The sequence below is a fragment of the Macaca thibetana genome, chromosome 5 (assembly GCF_024542745.1).
Source record: "Macaca thibetana thibetana isolate TM-01 chromosome 5, ASM2454274v1, whole genome shotgun sequence".
Classification (NCBI taxonomy): Eukaryota; Metazoa; Chordata; class Mammalia; order Primates; family Cercopithecidae; genus Macaca; species Macaca thibetana.
This window is the reverse complement of record NC_065582.1, coordinates 70430776-70452474: the sequence shown is the minus strand read 5'-3', so window position 1 is coordinate 70452474 and position 21699 is coordinate 70430776. Positions and strand designations below refer to the sequence as shown.

Genomic DNA, 21699 nt, shown 5'->3' with positions numbered 1-21699 from the left:
CCAGCCTGGCCAACATAGTGAAACCCTGTCTCTACTAAAAATACAAAAATTAGCTGGGCCTGGTGGCATGTTCCTGTAATCCCAGCTACTTGGGAGGCTGAGGCAGGAGAAACTCTTGAACCTGGAAGGCAGAAGTTGCAGGGAGCCAAGATTGTGCCACTGCACTCCAGCTTGGGCGACAGAGTGAGACTCCATCTCAAAAAAAAAAACAAACAAACAACAAACAACAAAAAGTCAATAGTGCTGAGGTTGAAAAACTCTTTATTAAAGGATGGTGTGTTGACAGGTTTACCTAAAAAGACCTCACACAAACAACCATGCCCCCAGACTTCTCCATGAAGCAATTACAAGGTAACTTGCTAATATCTTAGAAGTAAAGACAGCAGCCCTAAGGGGAAAAGTAATTTTCAGAAGAAGACACATGGCAAGCTACAAAAGAGGGGCTCAGTATCAGAGCAAATAACTAGGTGGATTAAGACATGGAATGACAATGCTGAAGTCAGGGCTTAGCATGAGAAAGAAAATCTTAGGCTGTTTAGCTGACAGTTAAAAGGTATGACTAAATTAACATAAGTGATGTGGGGGAAGGGAACAATTATATAGAATTTAACTTCAAAGTTGCTCTCTTTAAAATTTGAGTTGTTTTCTCATGCTAACATGCTGCCGTTGATCAAAGAGATGCTGTCACATCTTTTTGGAACTGTCTTCATGTGTCATGCTCTTTTGAATATCATCAGTGGTGGTAAACATTGCTCTCTGAGGCAGGAATTTGGTTTTAGGAAAAAATTATGTTACTTGAACCTATATAAGGTGAATAAGGAAAGTCATCCATGCTCCCAATGCCATTTTCATAAAAATTGAGGACAGGCTATAAATTAAGTAAATCTGACTCTAAAGGCAATTTTAAAATGAGTGTTAGAAATGTCTTATGCCAAATCAACATCATTGTACCAAGTGTGTACCTCTCAAGGTAACTGTTTCAGGAGAAACATTCATATTGAGGTGTGTATGTTAGCAAAACATTACTTGACAGTTATGTTGCTTTCAGTGCTATATACCTACGTGGAAGTAACACCATGTTTGTGTACAACCAAATTTCTGTTAAGATGTTTACTAAAGATATTACTGTGCTTTTTATATGTTAAAGTTTAATTTCTAAGCTGTGATACTACCCTTCAAAATCTGAGAATTCCTAGATTAGGCAAGAATTTTATCCTTACGTTCTTTTCTTTGATGTCAGCTTTACTTTGGCCACATAGTAAAGGCCAGGCTTTTTGGTGTCTAGAATGGCTTTTTAGTGTCAAATCAAGCGCACACATTAAGTGTACTTGAGATAGATTAGTGTTATAAAAGGAGAATTAATGAAATAATGCTGCCAGTCTACTCCCAGTAGACTACCAATTCATTGCAGTTTGCGTGGAACTGTCCTGGTGCTAAAACTGAAAGTCATGCTTCTTGGGAAACTCTTTAGTCCTGGGGAAGTCAAGTTACCCCAACCCCAGTTTCTTAACTAACTCCTTAATTATTTTTGGAATATCTATAGTGAAAACAAAGCAATGGCTCTTCCAAAATAAATAAAAGAAATGGACATATCCATATTGGGAGTAGCAGAACAACTTGAGTCAAATAGCAACAAATACAAGACAAAACTAAGCTAAGCCACTCACTGACTCTTAATGCTGATTCAAACTAGAGTTAGATGTTCTATATTATGATGATGGTTCAGGCCATGTTTTACTAACTAATAATAATAACAAAAAACCCAATAATAATGTAACTTTTAAAACTTTAATCCATCATACTCAGAATGTTTGTTTCAGTTCTCTTAAGAGAAATATTTTGACAATTAATGTCTTTGCACAAGGAAATAATTGCCTTATGTAGTTTTTCAATGGCTTTGTATGATGTATCTAACAATTTTATATGATGCCTGAGAAATACTCAGCGGTGGAGTTTAGCTGAAAGTTAACATTTAAAATATACCATCAATCGGGGGTAGTGTTATACAGATAGGAGAGAGACTGGTGTGGTGGTTAAGCACTGCAGTCAGGATCTTTGTTGACATCCTACCTTACCACTGACTTGTGCATGACCTTGGACTAGTTGTTGGCCTCTCTGAACCTCAGCTCCTTAGTAAAACTTGCAACATGCATAATTACAGTATTTATCTTCTGGTATTGCTGTTTATTAAATGGTAATGAAGTACAGTACTTAATGCTGTGCCAAGTGTAAACACTCAATAAATGTGAACCATTATTATTTGCACCTACCAAAAGTTCCTAGAATAGTATTTTCTGACAATATTTCAGAGTCATATTGTCTTTTTAACTTATTTCCTATCCACTAGTACTCTTTGCAGAAGATCATGTTTTAAAAAATATATGAAGAACACAAAGAATTTTGATATGAGATGTGTAACTATATCAGTCTAATTGCCAAAGATCAATACAGTATTACTTTAAGAAAATAGTTTCAGAAAAAAAATTATCCATGACATATAACCCTTTGCAAATGCCCCCAAATCGGAACAAGTTAAAGAAAAAAACACACTAAGTATATCTTAGAGCAGGTGACACTGAAACATATCTTACTTGGAACAAGAAAATGAGATGTATTTGTTATATCTATTAAGATAAAAATGCTAGAAACCAAGACATGACATCCCAGGATAATTGGTGTTCATGTTTGAAAATGCCAGATGATTTGCCCGGACTTGTCCTATATATTTATTTTCCAGTTTCATAACACAACATGCCTACCTCAAAACTAGGATACTACATACATGTAGTCAAAATAGCCAACAATTTGTTCCTCAAAAGTTTTTCTTATAGCTGTCTTGATGGTAGCTATTTGACTAAATAACACTATATATTTATTTATTTATTTATTTATTTATTTATTTATTTATATTGAGACGGAGTCTTGCTCTGTCACCAGGATGGAGTGCAGTGGCGCAATCTCGGCTTGCTGCAACCTCTGCCTCCTGGGTTCAAGCGATTCTCCTGCCTCAGCCTCCCAAGTTGCTGGGAGTACAGGCGTGCACCACCATGCTCAGCTAATTTTTGTATTTTTAGTAGAGATGGGGTTTCACCATGTTGGCCAGGATGGTCTCCATCTCTTGACCTCGTGATCTGCCCATCTCGGCCTCCCAAAGTGTGGGGATTACAGGCATTAGCCACCACACCTGGCCAATAACACTTTCTTTAACACTATTAGGAAAATACCTGGAAAAAGCAAGATGATATAAGTGTAGGGCATTGTGGATCAAGGAATGTCAGCATCACATGATCATCTAACCAGAGGCAGACTGAAAGGAAAAAAAAAAGAGGAGGACTTTTATCTAAGAACTTCCCCACATAAAATACTGTAAGTCGGTCCAGATGCCATAACCTTAAAAATGTGTATCCTACTGTAATGTATATGGTTTTATTTTCTGTAGGAGACATGACTTTAAAGTTTGGGAAGAAAGGTAAGGAAGGCATCAGTCAAAAGCAACACTCTTGCCAAAATAAGGGCTGAAGATGTGCTGTTTTGTGACCTCCCGTGCTATTTGGAATACAGCTGGCTGATGGTTAGGAAAGGTCAGTGATTTTCTTGCTCTTTCTGTAACCCAGTTTTAGAAATCTGCCACCCAAAAAGAATGGAGCAACTCCTGAAGGATTCCACAGCCCAGCGATCAGACCATGGTCAGCTTCTGCTTTCCTATGAAAGCCCTACACGTCGTTCGCTCGTTCTCTGCTGTATTCTAAATATAACATGAAAGCAGTAACTGATGATCCCTCTTATGTTCTTTATTTTTTAGAACTGGTACATTTATGTCTTGATTCATATTGTTAGAGGTTGTAAAGTCCTAGAAAGTTACAATAAAGTACTTTAGTCTCCTTATGATTTCACTCTAACATTTCAAATCCAAGATAAAATAATTTAGCATGCCCTCTTTTCTAAACACCTTATATAAAGTGCGTGTGTTAAGAGTGAAATTAATAAAGGTTTTTTTTTTTTTCCCTGTAGAAATTAGTATCATTAAAAGAAATATATTTAGGCTTGGACTTTCAGGTCAAGCCCTTTGAGTTGACAAGTTGTTTCTCCGAACTTATTAGTTGTGTTGCTTTCAGGAAGTCACAGTTGCTTTTGTGTGACTTTGTGAAGTCACAGCTAAAATTTTTGAACGGAATCCTCTTCCTAATCTGTTCTATCAAAATGAATATTTCATTGGTGTTTTATGTTTTATAAGGGATTACATTGTTGCTTGGCTTTGAGTCAGCTGAGTTCATCTTAAAGCATATAGAATTCTGTGAACTTCAGAATTTCTCATGATTTCAGATGAATTTCCCTGTCATCTCTGTACTGTCTCTTTTACAGCCTGATAGGGAAATGGTTTACATCAGGCACAATGTATACTTGAACAATGGTTTGTGAGCAGAGTTATATTACCTTTTATGGGCAATGATACACATAATGTGGCACAGCCTTTCCCTTAAGCTACATAGCAAATGGGACACAGCACTTTGTTTTTATGCCTGGATTCCCATACAATATTATTTTCGAAGTATGTTCATGTCAACAGCCTGAGCCTTATTTAAAGCAGCATTTCCTCTTGAAGTGCAGAGGAGGAGAATGACCTTCAGTTCCAGTCCTCTTAAGTTTGATTAAAGCCACCTGCAATAAGTTTATTGCCTTGAACTCTGCTGTTTAACCTCTATCATCTTCAGCCCTCTTCCTCTCCCTGTCGGGGCAGAATTGGTATAATACTAATAAAACCTAGCCTAGGAGAAGTAATCATCACACTTCTGCTTTAGAATTGATTCTCTTGTTAAAAGGCTATTTCGAACCATATGTAAAATTAAATCAACAATGAGAACAACTTAAGAAAATGGGGCAGTTTAATTCTGGCATATGCTTTCATAGCACTGTGCATGTGAGTGTGTTTGTGTCTATATAATATGTGTATGTACATATAAATAATATATGCCTATATATTAACTTTTAGGACAATGTAGCTCAAAATTGACATGATTTAAATAACAATGAGTAGACTGGATAACATTAGTATTGTCCAAATGACTCTCATTGCTTAATACCACCTTATATTTGGGGATCTGATTAATGTTTGATATTTCCAGGAAAGCAGAAATAATATTAAATGTCCATAAAGGTCCAAAAGGAAACTTCTTTGGTTAGTTAATTCTGTAAGCAAAAGAAAAAAAAACCCCTTTTCTTCTCTAGAATTTTTGTAACTAGAGGTTCAAAATGTTTGGTGTTGGTTGCACTCTGTCTGATTTCATATTTCCAATAGTGTTTTTTAAAAGATGAAATTTTTTAATTAGTTGATTGCACTAATTAGGTCCGGTTTGTTAACATTTTGGTTCATAGGAACAGAATGAAGAACTAATTAACCAGGTATAGGATAAAAATCAGCAGTAGGACTAAATGTCCATTTTTTTAAGGAAGAAAAGAAGCAGACGCTCAAGAATCATGTTTTTACCGCAGTGTTTCTCAAACATCAGTACGCACTGGAACCGCCTGGTGGGCGTCTTATCAAGTCACACATCACTGCCCCCACCCTGCATTTCGGATTCATCAGGTCTGGGCGAAGGTTCAATAATTTACATTTTTGATACTATGGGCCAGGAACCACACTTTGAGAACTACTGTTTGACCAAAACTGACCCTCCTGGGATCAGAGTACAAACTGAAGGTGATTGTCAGTGTGCTTAACCCCAGGTAACGTCCATCTGCCAACTGCAAAATGTAAAGGGGCTCTTTCTCCTTCCAACACCATGGTCCTAGAATCATGATCTTTGCTCAATTTCTCTTTCTATTCCAGAAATATTTTCTCCACAACCATTTTCTGAGTCTACATGGGGAATCCATATAAATACACAAGTTTTTATTGTAGTGTGAAAGAATCGATGCCTATCAATTTATGTTACTTAATGAAGGTAAATTCCAAACCCAGCATTTCATTTTATTTAGTGTCTTTCTTTTATGTTGCTATGAAGGGATACCTGAGGCTGGATAATTTATAAAGAAAAGAGGTTTTATTTGGCTCACAGTTCTGCAGGCTGTGCAAGAAGCGTGGCACCAGCATCTGCTTCTGGTGAGGATCTCAGGAAGCTTTCAAACACGGTGGAAGGGGAAGGGGAGCAGGCATCAACTGTGAGAGAAAAAGAGAGAGGAAAGAAGTGTCGCACTCTTTTAAACAACACAGCTCTTATGTGAACTAATAGAGCAAGAACTGACTTGTGACTGTGGAGAGGGCACCAAGCCATTCATGAGTGATTCGTTCCCATGATCCAGACACCTCCCACTAGGCCCCACCTCCAATTGGGGACTAAATTTCAATGTGAGATTTGGAGAGGACGAATACCCCAATTATATCACTCAGTTAACTTGCATGGGTTTAAAGCATTAACTGCAGTGAGAGTTGCTCCTCTGTGCTCGGTGGTGAAGGATCTTTCTTGATCTAACCCACTGGAGGGTTTTAGAATAAGAAAACCTGGGTCTCCTTGCAGACAAATAAAAATCTCTGAGTAGGGCCTTGGAATTTAAAAGCTTTCCAGGTAGTTCTAATGTGTCACCAAGAACCATTGGCAAGCCTAAAGATGCTTTGTCAATGGGAGTGATATGTCCCCCCAAGAGCATGAAATTTGATGAGGTGGTGGTGAAAAAATTGTAGCAATGACAATGGTTCGTGGATCTCTAAAAAGCCACAGTAGATAAACAGGTATATGGCAGATCCGAAGCATTTGCATTTCATGATGGGGTGGGGGCAGGATATTATTAGAAAAACAAATGTCTAAAAAGACTCCCTAGGAAGTAATAATGAAAAAAAGTTGAAAAACACTACCCTAACCCTGTGAAATTGCTACTATGGTTTTTGGTAGTCCAACTTCCTTCCAAAATGCAAATCTAATTGAATGCTGTTGCAGGTGTTGGTAGAGAAAAATAGCATCTTTAAATTCTGCTACAGCCAGGTGTGGTGGCTCACTCCTGTAATCCCAGCACTTTGGGAAGCCCAGATGGGCAGATCACTTGAGGTCAGGAGTTCGAGACCAGCCTGGCCAACATGGTGAAACCCCGTCTCTACTTAAAAAAAAATACAAAAATTAGTTGGGCGTGGTGACACATTCCTATAATCCCAGCTACTCGGGAGGCTGAGGCAGGAGTCACTTGAACCCAGGAAGTGGAGGTTGCAGTGAGCCAAGATCAAGCCACTGCACTCCAGCCTGGGAGACAGAGCAAGACTCTGTCTCAAAAAATAAAATAAATAAAATAAAATAAAATAAAATATTCTATTACATGTTGATCACTGAACTAGGGGTTTCTACACATGCTTTCAAGTCAATCCTCATTACCCTGCACTTTTTCTTCAGAATACAAATCACAAATATAGTTAGTTTTACTTGATATTTGTTTCAACTCTACTTTCAAAATAATTTATAGTGAAAGTTACTGTCATTATGAAGCTTACAAAAAATTCTCTTTGAAGCTGTGAGGCCACCACGTAGCTTTAAATTGCTTTCCCTTTAAATAATTGTCAGATGCGTTTAACCAAGTTTGAAAAAGATGACATTCTGTTAAAAGAAATCACAATAGAAAACAACTGCCACATTTCATTCTCAATAATATTGTTTTTCTAAAGAATTTTAGAAAATCATCATTTCATTAATTTGTAATAAGTTTTAGTGTATAACAGCCACAAAAGGCAGGTACATTAAAATACCAGTGGTTGCGTATAATCTTTTGCAAGGATATAGGTTTGTTTTAAAATGTATCTGGGATTTTATTTTGTTCAGTTATAGTGAGGCCAACAGATCAGGAGATAATTACCATTGAAAAGATAGCTTGCTACTCACAGTTTCCAAGGTTAGGGCCACACAGGACAGCCCAGGGAAGCACCAAGGTCAGTCAGAAGCAGAAGCAGAGAGCAGAGGGCATGGGCAAGAGCCTGTATTGTGGTTTCTACAGGAATGAATGGACCAGACAAGGCAAGTAGCTGAGTAGGCTTAGGATTTGATAATTTAAATAATTTTGGTAGGTTCTGGGTTATAAGAATGATCCCCAACTGTCTGTTACCTGGTGCTAGGGTGACTAGGACAGAGGAATATTGCTTCTTGGAGTGTCAGAGCCAGGAAGAGGAGGCAGTGGGAGTGTGGACTCAGGATTGGTTGGTTTACTTATGAAAATGTGCTCAAAGGCAAGTGGACTATCTCTAGGAATCAGCTAAGCCTTGGAAGCCCAGTCTCTCCTTGGTTAGTGAGATCCCACATGCCAGAGCATAAGAATACGGAAAATAATACTGTCAAAATAGGGTTTTATAGTTAATACAAGGTTGAGTCTCAGAAATTCAGATCCATAAACTCGATTGGTTGTGAAAAAGAAGGCTATCCAAATGTCATGAAAAAATATAACTGGGCACAATGAAGTCTGGCCCATTTCTATACAACCAGTGTAAAGATAATGAAGTCTGCATGCCATTGTATACCTAAGTCAAGAGAAATCACCTATCCTAAATGGTGAAACTTGTTGGGAGGAGGCAGGTGGAGGCAGGATTTTATTGACATTGTGGTCTTGGTATTTATATCTCCTGTCTTACTTCTCTGTGTGCTCGGTCTATACAGACACAGTGTGTAACTTAGATACTTTCTATTACCTCCAACCTTAGTTTGTCTGTGCTGCTAAAAATACCACAGTTCTGGAGGCTATGAAGTCCCAGATCAAGGTGCCAGCAAGTATCTGTCTGGGGAGGGCACAGTCTCTGCTTCCAAGATGCTGCCTTGTTGCTGCATCCTCTGGAGGGGAGAATGCTGTGCCCTCATATGGGATTGAAAAAGAAAACTGGTCCCCTCTAGCCCGTATATAAGGTCGCTAATCCCATTCATGAGAGCTCTGTCCTCATGACTTAGTCACTGCCTAAAGGCCCCACCTCTTAATACAATCACACCAGCAATTAAGTTTTGACACACGAATTTCGGAAGACATTCAGACCATAGCACCAGACAATGCCAGTACACGAAGAAACAGCAAGTTTGTTGGGACCCAAGGGCAAAAATCTATAGTTTCAAAAAGTACAAAGAGTTTTATGATTGTTGTAGTTGTTACTTTTACTGCTCAGCAAAATGAATACAGCATTGTATCAAAAAAAAAATCTAAATTTTATAGTAATATAGGCCACAGCTGAAAATCTAACCCAGTTATTTAGTACTAGCATGTTACCTTTCCAAACATGATTTTTTTCATAATAAAATTCATGTTGTAATATCACTCTTGAGGCTAGAAACAAATTGAAAAAAACATAGGAAACAGATAAAGATTAAAATATAAACTTTTTTAAAAAGCTAAAGCTGAATTTGAGGATGTGGCTAAGATGTGCAACCGCAATGAACTTATTAATATTTCATCCCAGAATTAAACTTCTCCCTCCAGTCTCAGGCAGAGGAGAGAGCCCACTCTTCTAAATATAGCTGAGAAAACATCCCAAGTAAGGGGTCTTAAAAGGGATTGACCTACACTAGGCTTTCTCAGTCCCTTCTCTTAGTCTCAACAATCAGGCAAGAAAATCATCCTCTGTCTTGAAGGGTGAGTGAAGGGTGATGAGAGAAGTACATAGTCCCCAGCCTCCCAGCTCTGGAATAATTAGACGCAGGGACTGGAAATCCCCTTACACTACTTTGAAGATTATTGTGAAGATCGATTACAGATGACATATGCAATCTGTCTATCCACAGCAATAGGCATTTTCAGTGGAAAGAGATAGTTAAACTCATCAAGACTTCATTTACCACATAGAGGATTGTTCCTTCTTCTGATAATGAAATTTAGTAAAATCACTTCTTTTTTATTTTAATTTTTTCCATATCTGAGAGTAAACTTTTTAATTCATGAGAAAAGGAGATGTTCTGTATGAATTCAAGTTACTTGTAATTATGTATTTTGAATTAACTCTAATTAATTTTATATATGATTCTCAAATTTCATTCTAGTAAGACAGGTAAAATTGGTGAAAATACCAGAAATAATGTAATACCAAACTGCAAACATGAATATTATATTTTACTATTTCAATTGTTATTGTTGGTATTTTGGTTGATCACATTGGATGGTAGGTACTTCATCTTTCTAGATAGAACAATTTAGCACATTTGTTCAAAAATGAGGATTTGCTGTCTCAGCAATGATACTAACATATATTATTTATTAAGAGCTTTATACATCAGACAGTGTGCTGGTGCTTTACAAAACTTTATTTCTAATAGTATAACAACCTTGGAAGGAATTATTATGATAACAATTTTCTAAAGGAGAAAACTGAAGGTCAGAGAGATAATTGTTAAAAAATTATACAGAATCAGAGTAGTGAAGTCAGGATTCTAACCCTGAATCCTGCAAATTCCTTCCTTTAAATATGTCTTTCTGCCTTTCTGTAGGAGAATTTAATGTGAAAAGGAAGAACACAAGGTTGTAGTTCCATCAGTGTAACTAACAGCAGTGACCTTGGAACTTCACTTGATTGAAGTATATAAGGGACAGGAAGACAGCCCTTTTTAAAAGGCTCAGTATGAGTTTAAACACATTGGTCATCTTCACATTGTTTGGTTGATTTATCCAAACTATATTGAGAGCTTAGAGAACAATAGCACAGGTTTTCCTGCACTGCACACCATTGTTTTCATCATTTTATGATACCCTGAACTTCTCCCTTCATAGGATTCATCACACTTGTAAACTCTTTGCTGAAGTTTGTGTCAGATTCTAGCCCCTGAGCGGGGCAGTGATGACTTTGTCTTATCACTCTATCCCCCATTGCCCAGCGCAGAGGATAGGATAGGTGCTCGTTATATATCCATTGGCTATTTGAATGAGTTAATGACTAATGGCATAGGGTTCTCAGAAATGAGTGGCAGAGGTATTATCAACTTCAGGCAAGAAAAGGAGAGACTCTGTAGGACTCAATCTTTCTCGAACTGTAGCCTTTTTTTTTTTTTTGATAATTAAAAATTACTCAGAATTGCACACACCTTGAGTCTTTCAACACTTTATACCATATGGCAATATCTGTTATATTTTCATAATTTGCATGTATAACTGCAAAATCACAATGCTTATTTTAGATTCCTAGGAATTAATGTAGATTGCCAAAGATCACCAGTGTGAAAGCTCATGAGCCAGCATAAAATTAGGTATTGATGAGCTCCAGGGAGAATAAAAGATATTGATCTCTGTTGGTTCTCTCTAGTGAACTCCTCTCTAACAAACTGGACCCTCTGGGCTTGGTAAGGAATGGATCAGAATGCAAAAACGGTGGAGCAAAATCTATGTTATGCACTTTCTCTTCCAAAAGGCCACGATTCCTGTGGGTCCTTGTTTACCTCCACCCTCCTGATATTTAGCATATGTCTGCCTACATGGAACTGCTCTCTCCTCAAGTTTTGCACCTAATTTCTCCTTAACATTGGCAATTACTTATGCTCTTCTTCACATATAGTTTCATGATACAGTACAGTTATTATATTACAAATATGTACTTTCATTTCAGTTTTTAAAAAGATTAAATATATGGGTTTTCATGTAATCATATTTTGTAGTCTGTATCTTTAAAACAAAAAGTCACTTAAAACACTGACAATTTGCCTCCAAACGTGCCTTAAATATCTTCATTATTTAAGAGTGCTTTTTCTTTTTTTCTCTCTCTCTCTCTCTTTTTTTTTTCCTAACTCCAGAAAGATTATTCATGGGAAAAGTCCTAGAGCCTGCTTCCAAACTGCACACAAATGGTAATACAAAGTGCCCTTTCATATAGGCTCAGCATTGCCATCTAGGGACTATGTAGGTCTCAAATGTGAAAGGATGTTCAACCAAAAATGGGCATTTCAGTTTTAGGCAAAGTCTCGACTGAAAATAAGTCTGCTGCCCGTGCTGAAGCCACAGTAGGGATAATTCAGGCATAAAACTGAGCCACAAGGGGAAAATACTTATTTGTATTCTTGAAATAGATGATATTTTTTATATTCTCCAAATCAACTGGTTAGTTGATCAAGTATCCTTCTGTAGATATAGATTTATCTGAAAAACCATTGTCTAATATGGTTTTATCTTTCTCTCTCTCTTTCTGTCTGTATAGCTATATACAAGGGAGTCTGTGAGGGAGAATAATAGCTGGCATTTACCAAGTACTTTATGTGCAAACACTGTTCTAAGCACTTTACACACATTAACTCATTTAATCCTCACAATACATATATGAGGGAGGCATAATATTATCCCCATTTTTACAAATTAGGAAATTTAGGCATAGTAAAATACATTGCCCAAGCCCATACAGGTAGTAAGCAATGACTTGCACCAGACAGTCTGACTCCAGACTGTGCTTTTTTTTTCTTTTTAGACAGAGTCTCATTCTGTCACCTAGGCTAGAGAGCAGTGGTGCGATCTTGGCTCACTGCAATCTCTGCCTCCCGGGTTCAAGTGATTCTCCTGCCTCAACCACCTGAGTATCTGGGATTACAGGCACTCGCCACCACGCCTGGGTAACGTTTGCATTTTTAGTAGAGACGGGGTTTTGCTATGTTGGCCAGGCTGGTCTCGAACTCCTGGTCTCAAGTAATCCACCCTCCTGGGTCTCCCAAAGTGCTGGGATCACAGGTGTGAGCCAGATTCAGATTCCATGCTTTTTAACAACATGCCAAACTGCTGCTAGCCTCAGAGAAAGTGAAACATAATGGGAAATCTAAATAGAACTGATAATTCAGCAATAAGAACTGTCCCACGATATTATGTACTTAGATGGCACATGGCCTCTAAGAGAGCAGTAGCTGCAGATACAGAGTATATATTTCCCCTGCCTGTTTTACTGTGGATTGGGGTAATCAGGGGAAGCTTCTTAGGAAGAAAACTATTGAATTGGGCCTTCTAAAGTGACAGAATCGGATGAGAGAAGTAGCGTATAGAAAGCATTCTCAGTAGGAAGAAAGGTTTGAGCCGAAATGTACAAAGCATTATTATAGGGGATAGTGGGAAGGCCAGTTTGCCCAGAGCAACAGTCTTAAGTAGAGAAAGCAGATATATTTAGAAAAGTTGCTTAAATCCAGATGTTACAATGATGCGACTCTCATGTGGACTTCATTTCATAGACAAAGCAGGGTTGTCTTAAGAGGTCAAGAACAAGAGTGGGAAAATGAACAAAATGTTTGAGGGAATATTAGTCTGGCAACCGAGTGCAAGAGAAATAAAGGATAACAAAAAGGAAGCAGAGCCTTACCTGGAAGTTGGTGCCTTTTTCAAGATGAGGGCCTAGAATTTAATAGACATGGGTTAAATAAATAAAAGGAAGGCATCAATCTTGGAAATATTACTAAGGGAAAATTAGTAGGAATTGTCTGAGTGGTTATGACAACCTAAGGGAAAACATCAAAGATTATTTCAAACATTTTAAGCCTGGGGAACAGTAAGATGGAATCCAAATAAAAAGTAGATACAAACTGGAAATGAGAGGAGAGATTGGGGTTTTGAAGACGCTGATTTAGAAGTCATCATCATAAATAAGGACTGATTTTAAAGAGAAACTGGGGGACTGACATAACCTTAGGTAATGTGCATGTGTGAAGGGTAGAAAGAAAAGTCTACAGAAGTAACCAGAAAGACACTAAAACTAGAGGCTGTGGGGAACCAGGAGAGCATAAGCTTCATGGGTGTCAATGGAGGAAATGGTTTCAAGGTGAAACTATTGTGGTCAACAGTTCCAAAAGTTGCAAGAAATAAAAGGAGAAAGAGAACACAGAAAAAGATAATTGAATCTACAAACTCACATTGCATAGCATATACCTAAGTAGACTTAACTTTACTCTTTTAACTGTAATTATTTTTATTTTGTCAAAATCAAAATTATTTCCTATTGGGTAAATCAATTGTTCCTTATTCTTAGCCAGCCAATTAATCAGCAATACTTATTGAGCAGTCACTATATTCAGAACACAAGAGGAAGAAAGCTTGGTGGGAGTGGGGGAGGTAAGTGTAACTCACAGTAAAATCAAATGGTCTCTGAACTGCAGAGCTGGGGTGACTTTCACTCTGATATCCTTTTCTTTAGGCACGTGGAGAATAGAGGCAAAAAGGTGACATGGTGGCTGGACATGGTGGCTCATGCCTGTAATCCCAGCACTTTGGGAGGGCGAGGTGGGCAGATCACTTGAGGTCAGGAGTTTGAGACCAGCCTGGGCAACATGGTGAAACTCCGTCTCTACTAAAAATACAAAAATTAGCCTGGCGTGGTGGTGGGTGCCTATAATCCCAGCTACTCAGGAGACTGAGGCAGGAGAACCACTTGAACCTGGGAGGCGGAGGTTGCAGTGAGCCGAGATTGCACCACTACACTCCAGCCTGGGTGACAGAGTGAGACTCCATCTAAAAAGAATTCAAAAAGGTGACATGGTGATAAGAAGCTATGGACTTGCATTATAAACCCCAAGGGTGTACTGGCAAATCTCATCTATTTAATGGATCTTTGAAACTTGGGTCTGTATTTGGAAAAGTCATTCCCCACAAACACAGGAGGTTCCTCCCCAGGGACGTTCTCTGTGATCTTCCATGGCAAGGACCTCCTGAATGCTTCTAATTTGAAAGATCTGTTGAGGATTAGTTAAGAGAAGAGGTAGGCTGGGTTCTGTCAACACACCCACCCATGCAACTGGGGGCTATGTTGCACATCTCACTGGTCTTTGGCCAGTGTGACCTACTGTGTAAGAGTATGTGCTTTGGAATCAGATCTGGATATAGCCTCCCTCCCTCTCCATTTACCAGAATTGTGATTTGGAAAGTCACGTAACCTCTTCAGACTTTTTTTTTTTTTTTAAATCTGTAAAGGTGGACATAATAACCATAAATAAAAGATTATTGTTAAATGCTCTGTTCATGGGATACACTAAATACATGGTAGCTACTCTAATTATTGTTTTAGGAGTTGAAAGAATGTTGATTGTCCTGGCTGATTATGGGGCCTTAAATAGTGTCACAGGGTCTCCATCCTGATGCCTTTCACTATGTAATAAAATGACTTGCATCTTCAAGCTTCTGCAAAGCCCTTCCATCTCCACTAATACATGTTATCCTCACAACAAACCTGTAAATGACTCAGCATGTCTGTTATTACTCCTGTCTTGCAGATGGAGAGAGAGGGCCTTAGAGAGAGGCAAAGACTTGTTTCAGTCACAACATGAAAAGGTCACAGAGTCTGAACTGGAACCCATGGATGCTCACTCCCATCAGAGCTTGATGGGAATAATCAAGAATATGCAGTCACTTTTCTTGCCAAAATCCCCCTCCACTTTTGTGGAGAACACAGTGCCGAGATGAGCTAATTCTCTAGACACATAAAAGAGCTGCTTGTTGAACTTTTGACTGTTGGCAAGTTGTGCTCATTTCTTAGCCTCAGCAATGCCTTGACACTTCTTCTGCTTTAAACCTTTTATCTTTCAAAGGACTTTACTCTTAGCATTTTTGAAGAGTGGGCATTGTTTTCATCCTTCTCACATCTCAAAAAATATGTGTCTTATGTTCCATTAGTCCATCCACATACTTACTTAAGTCAGAATATTGGTTTGGATGCCGTGGTGCGTGTATGTTGGGGTTGGGGGTGGGGTGATTTAGCCTGAGGAAAGTGCATGAAACTTAACCTCAAATATTTTGAGATACGTAATATTACTTTAAGTCTTCTCATTTCGCATATGAAATATGCTTTTCTTCAGCTTTGTACACCAAGTTAATTAATTAAATAGTCCATGATTTAACAAATTTCATACTTGCTTGGGAGGCTTAAGTACCTAGATAAGCAGGCCTTGGTCTTAAGTTATTGGGTTTACTCGTTGGGATCTTGCTGCAGGTAGGTGTGAGGGTGGGCAATGGAGGAGTGGGGTCAAAAGCACAACACTGCAACCCCCGAATCCATTTCCAGTGGATGGGATGACGATCCTGAGTAACTCTGCCTTACAATGTATCCACAGTTGTGTGAGCAGAGGGAAACCCTGGAAAATTCTTTGCACCTCTTCCTATAGTGTTCAGTCATCTCAGGAAACAGACTGCTTTGGTTGTCATGTTTCTTGTAGGAGCAACGTGATTTGATTAGGAGAAATGTTGAAAATTTCCCTCAGATTGCTCCCTATAGAGATTTTGAGGATTAAGTTCTACGGTGCCCTTCTAGCCACTAAGGAACAACTTCTGATTTTTTGGTGCGGAGGGAGGGAAGACGAATGTTTCTGCATTTTGGGTCCATAAATCCAATTTTACTTTGATTGAAAATGTGTTCCTCTAAGGTATCAATGTTTACATAAGACAGATGGCATTTTGACCCTACATGGTATATTTCTATTCAAAGGATTTTAGGATCTGTTTATTCATCAATTAGTAAAGGCAACATGATTTGACTACAAAGTTATTGGGAACACTCAATCTATTATTTTTACAGAAAGACAATGAACTTATTTTCCCCAAGTGTGAAGTATATTAATTGCATCAAGATATATTCCCGATTACTATATCAGGACATCAAAGGAAAGCAGGTTCCTTGAATCATTACTCCCCACCTCTTTCACTTCACTGACCAATCACGGAGGTTTGGATCCTAAATTTAACTTTGAACGTTTGCTGCCAGTTCCAAAGAATTTGCTAAATAGGTTTCAAATGTTCACCCTTTGTAGGCTTGAGAATGAAGAATTAAAAGAAGAGTGATGGTTACCGTTATAGTAAAAACTTGGCACAAAATAAAAAAGGGCTTTTCTTTCTTCTCTCACTTTTTCCAGGTGCTCACCTAAAGCAATAAATGTGTGGGTAATTACCCATGAGTTTTTCCAATCCTAAGGCAGTTAAATGGCATGAACAATGTGCTTTTAAAAAGATCACTCTAAACATTTATTTCAGTTCAAGGAGTATTTGTGTACTTACTCTGGGGCAAATCCAAGGAACCTAGGAGATTCAGAAGAAACATGAACTAGAGGCTCGCTCTCTCTGGTATCTGTGACCACTGCATTGCCTGGCCATACTTTCCTCATTCATTCCTCCTCTACCACCTTTTTTTTTTTTTTTTTTTTTTTTTTTTTCACTTAGCCCAGGGCAAAGCTATCTATCAACTTCTATCCGTTGGCATTTCCGAGCCTCTATCCTTTGTCTTTTCTATCTATACTCTCTCCCTAGTTATAGTACATTGACTGGTGACCCACAAAAAGATTTGTTCGTGTCCTAATTCCTGGAACCTGTGAGTGCTATCTTATTTGGGAATGAGGCCTTTGTAGATGTAATTAATTAAGGAACTTGAGCTGGAGAGGGCCTAGATTATACAGGTGGGTTCTATCCTTCTAAGAGACACTAGGAAAGATATGATAGAAGAGGAGGAGGCAATGTGACCACAGAGGTAGAACTTGGAATGATGTGGCCACAAGGGCACAAGTCAAGGATTGCTGACAGTCACCAGAAGTGGGAAGAAGCAAGAAGTGCTTGTTCCCCTAGTCCCCAGAGGGATGCAGCCCTGCTGACACCTTGATTTTGGATTTCTGGACTCCAGAATTGTGAATGAAAAATTTTTCTGTTGTTTTTAGCCACCAGTTTGTAGTCATTTGTTATTTTCCATCCTGGTGAAAATAAACAGACCTAAAAGATATTCAACATCATTAGCCATTAGAGAAATGCAAATTAAAATAATGACAATATCACTACATATGTATCAGAATTGCTAAAGTAAAAAATAGCGACAACACCAAATACTGACAAGAATATGAAGAAACTAGCTCATATTGCTGATGGGAATGTAAAATGGTAAAATTGTAAATTGAATGTAAATTATAAAATTAGTTTCATGTGGCAGGAAACTAATATATTACGTACATTTATCTAATCTCTCATCTTCGAATTCCATCTCTATGGGACTCATTAATGTAAATCTCCAGTCCTGACTTCTCAGAGCACCCTACTCAGACATCTAATTGCCTACTGGACATCTCTGCTTGAATACCTAATGGGTATCTCAAACTCAATATGGCTAAGAGAATGTTTTTATTTCTAACCCCTATGCTCACAAATCTCCTTGCAAGTCTTCCCCATCAGTAAATGACGTTAACATCTCAGGCTTAGGGATTAGGCCCCAAGTACTTCATGGCTCCAGGAGAGAGCCTAAGCAGCATGCTTGATTCTTTCCTTCCTCTTACCACCCTTCACTTAATTCCTAGATGAATCCTCTTGGCTACCACCTTAGTTCATCGTTTCTGATTTGGGCTGTTATAGTTGCCTTCTAATTTCCTCCCTGCCTTTAGTCTTACTTTTCTCCACAGAAGTTAGCATAAGTTTAACTCAGTTCTTATCCCTCCATGCCTAAGATGTTCTAATAGCTTCCTATCACCCCTAATAATATTCAGATTTCTTACCTTTGCCTGCAACAGTAGTTCTCAATGGGGGACTATTTACCACCACCCTCTTCCCCCCCACCTCCAGGGACACTTGGCAATGTCTTCTGTAGACAATTTTGTTTGTCACTACTAGGGAGAACCTACTGACATCTAGTGAGTAGAGTCCAGGAATGCTACGGAACATCTTATACTGCACAGAATATCCCCCCGCAACAGAGAATGAGATGTCACTAGTGCTGAGGATGAGAAACCCCAGCCTACAGACTCCACAGGAACCGAGCTCTGCCTTGTTCTGCTGCCACATCTCCGGCTTTTTCCCTCACTCACCACTGTCCAGACACGCTGGCTTTTATTTCATTCTTCAGGTATGCTAAGCTTGCCCACCTCTCAGAGCCTTATGTTCTCCCTTTGTGTTGAAACATACTTTTCCAAAATCTTTGCATCTCTGTGTCTTCATTACTCAGGTGTCAGTTCAAATAGTATCTCCTAAGAGAGGCGTTCTCCAACAACCTTTACTAGAGCAGCCTCCACCATCCTACTCCCACTGCTCTATCATGTTAGTCTATTTTTTACCTCCTATATAGCTCCAATTTATCTTATTTTTTGTGTTTATTGTTAGAATTTTCTCTCTAAATTCATAAGGCTCTCTAAGGTCTTTCACGTTCACTGCTGCCTGCCTACATCTAGACTACTACCTGGCCCAGAGTAAGTGTTCAATAAATATCTGTCAAATCACTGACACAAATGTAAAACAGTAGAAGATAACCAAGTATTCCTAAAATGTTTGGTGCCAAGAGTGATGCAGTGTATCACCAGAAAGGCAGGGTTTTTCTTCTAGAATCTTGTCAATTTCGAGTATATGGCTCTTTAGTGGATGTTACCTCCATTTAAATCTTGACTCTACTGACAGAATGAGGCTTTGGGATATTCAGCCCATCTCGTTGGCCGGAAAGATGAAATTTTTATCTTTGAACTTAGTGTTCTGAAGACACACATAAGAGCAATCACCCTGTATCCCCTTTTGCTCCGTTTCATCAGGTAGTAGATGGCTGGCAACTGATTGTTCCTGCAGTTAAACTTTGAAGCATCCTCACAGCAGCAATGGATGAATCCCTGAGAGCAGATGAGCTCACTGAGGGACTGCTTTTTGAAGAGGAGCTGTCAAAGGAAGTAGAGAAAAATGATTAGAAAAGCAGTAGGAAAACAAGATGAAACTAAGTCTCTGTAGCCCCAGAGTGATAGAAAATAGCCAATTTATAAAGGAAGTCTTGTTAATGTATCTTTGACATATTATGCTTTTTTAATAGGGGCAGATGTTCCTTTCATTAATCAGTGAATAGCTAAAAATGTTCCTGCAAAGCAAAATATAAACTTAGTGATAACAGGTACCTACAGAGAAGGCAAAGTTGAGAGCACTTCGAATAATATAATAATCATTAAAGTATTCAGTTCTTACTTTCTAAAAACATTAACCCTGCTAGGACATTTTCCTAATTATAAAGGGTTTTAGAATACTCCTAAAGTCCCTAATTTTTCTAATATTTTGATTAGGAGAACTTTGACTATTTTTAATAGCTCCAAAGTGTTGGAAATAGAGGTCATTTTTGTTCCGTTTCATCCTGTGTTGAGTGATTGAGAAATCAGTTAGGGAGATAGGCAAAATCAAGAACTGGGAAAAGCTTCCATCTGCCCCAATCTGATCCAGTCCTGTTTCCATGTTTGGAAATGGTTCCTTGAGCTTATCCACATTTTGTTGGCAGGTCATATTTTTGGAGAATGACAAGTGGTTTTCTCCTTGCCACCCATTAGGCATAATCTTGGCCTTGGGGAATGCACACTGCCTGTAATGTTCAGAATCTGAGGGCAAGTAAGCTGAAGGCCAGGTTGAATTGTGGATGCAGCCATGATATATGAACTACACTGCAGTCACACACTGAGCTTGCCTGCTGGTGGTATATTGTGTCCCATAAGATGAAGAGAGAAGGGAGGGAGAGATCATTTTTCAAAGTAATATAGAGAATAAGAGTTAAACATATCTGAGAGTGAACTCAATTTGTATTACATTCTATTCTAAGAAAAAGGCACCTCTATAACACCTTTAGTGAGAGTAAATTTTTGTGCCCAAAGGCATCCTAGGCAACTGTCCATCCTATTAGATCATTACAGTGAGTATACAGACCAATAGTCTCTGTCCTACTGAAATGTGTTTTCATCTAGGAAAAATAGACTTTAATCATATTTGTAATTTCAAAGTGGATGAATTTAATAGCACATTCATACAGGCCACCAGACTAAGAAATCATTTTACCCGACTTACTGATCTATATTACTAGTAATTAATTGCTACTTCAATACTGAATAAATCTGAAATAATAAGGAAAACTTATGACATTTAGATTTTTTATGTATTTACACTGGACTGAAAAACTTACTTTTAAGTCTTGCATCTTTAACTATTTTTTAGAAGATGGAGTCTTGTGATGTTGCCCAGGCTGCCCTGGAACTCCTTGGCCTTCCAAGTAGCTCAGACTACAGGTGTGTGCCACCGTGCCCAACTCACATCTTTACATGTTTTTAAAAAATCAGATTTTATTATACTTGTTTATTTTACCAGTTGATCAAATTCTCAGGGAAATGAGGATACACTGATTTTAAAAAATTAATATTAGTACATGCTGTTATTATTTATTTCCATAGTCTGTAAAACTTTTATTGCAGAGGTACAACCTCAGATCCTCTAACCAAACAATTTGCATTAAGTTTTTTGAATAAAGGCCTAGGAGACTTATTACTCATATTTAACCATTGCTTCTAGGAAAACTCAGTAGAATGTAGGCCACAGCTGTACTGGGTACATTCTGTCCTCGAAATGCAATCAATCAATCAATCAATCAATCAGTTAAACTTCTAATCAAATACTGGCCAGGTGATGCACGGCTCTCACTGAGATGGGATTGCATCCTATTGGGATGTCCATGGGTTTTGCATGAGAGGGACCACCCATTAAGATTGTCCACCAGGCTTTTTGCTCCATTTAACCTCATTCTAGCATATGGAGCAGGTGCCAAGGAAGTTTTGGAGAATAAAGATAAATGATAGATTCTTCAAAATGAGAGATATGGCTGTGCTTGGTGGCTCACGCCTGCAATCCCAGCACCTTGGGAAGTTGAGGTGGGCAGATTACTTGAGCTTAGGAGTTTGAAACCAGCCGGGGCAGCAGGCAAAACCCTGTCTCTACAAAACACACACACACACGTGCACACGCGCGCGCGCACACACACACACACACACACACATTAGCTGGGTGTGG

At 38.5% G+C, this 21699-nt stretch overlaps 1 protein-coding gene and 1 long non-coding RNA gene across 8 annotated transcripts in view; one reads left to right on the top strand and one right to left on the bottom strand.

Moving 5' to 3' along the window:
* The window catches only part of SYNPO2 (synaptopodin 2), a 174562-nt gene that overhangs the window by 54619 nt on the left and 98244 nt on the right, over nucleotides 1–21699 (top strand). The gene's annotated exons all lie outside the window — the stretch shown is intronic.
* LOC126955607 (uncharacterized) overlaps nucleotides 2926–21699 on the bottom strand; it is a 50798-nt gene continuing 32024 nt past the window's right edge. For 4 of the 5 annotated variants that reach the window (XR_007725990.1, XR_007725989.1, XR_007725988.1 and 1 more), the window contains 4 exons: nucleotides 19271–19547; nucleotides 13262–13293; nucleotides 7860–7965; nucleotides 2926–6157 (listed from right to left, as the gene is read on the bottom strand). This is a non-coding gene — a long non-coding RNA (uncharacterized LOC126955607). The remainder of the gene's footprint in view (nucleotides 6158–7859; nucleotides 7966–13261; nucleotides 13294–19270; nucleotides 19548–21699) is intronic. The other variant, XR_007725987.1, reaches the window with a different exon arrangement.